This window comes from Odontomachus brunneus, unplaced genomic scaffold (assembly GCF_010583005.1).
Source record: "Odontomachus brunneus isolate Ranch 3 - 2012 unplaced genomic scaffold, Obru_v1 Obru_scaffold_370, whole genome shotgun sequence".
In the NCBI taxonomy this organism is placed as follows: domain Eukaryota; kingdom Metazoa; phylum Arthropoda; class Insecta; order Hymenoptera; family Formicidae; genus Odontomachus; species Odontomachus brunneus.
This window is the reverse complement of record NW_022639820.1, coordinates 68,231-68,528: the sequence shown is the minus strand read 5'-3', so window position 1 is coordinate 68,528 and position 298 is coordinate 68,231.

The following is a 298-nucleotide window of genomic DNA, read 5'->3' as shown; positions in this document are numbered from 1 at the left end:
TATAAGGATACATTATATAAGCATGAATTGTAAGAACATTGTTGGAGTCATCAGAGTCACCGCGTGCGCGCCGATCGTCAGGTTAAGCAAGTTTAATGAGGTCAGGACATGGATGGGTAATAATTCGCTTGGAATCGAAATTATCGCAGGAGGATTCATGAAAGTTTGGAATGTGTTGATAACCTTCGATATCTAGTAGTTTATGCCCTTATAGAAATATCATACTAAGAATCATTGATAATTACTTATTATCCAGTATTTTTAATACTGAAAATAAGTAATTATCAATGATTCTTAG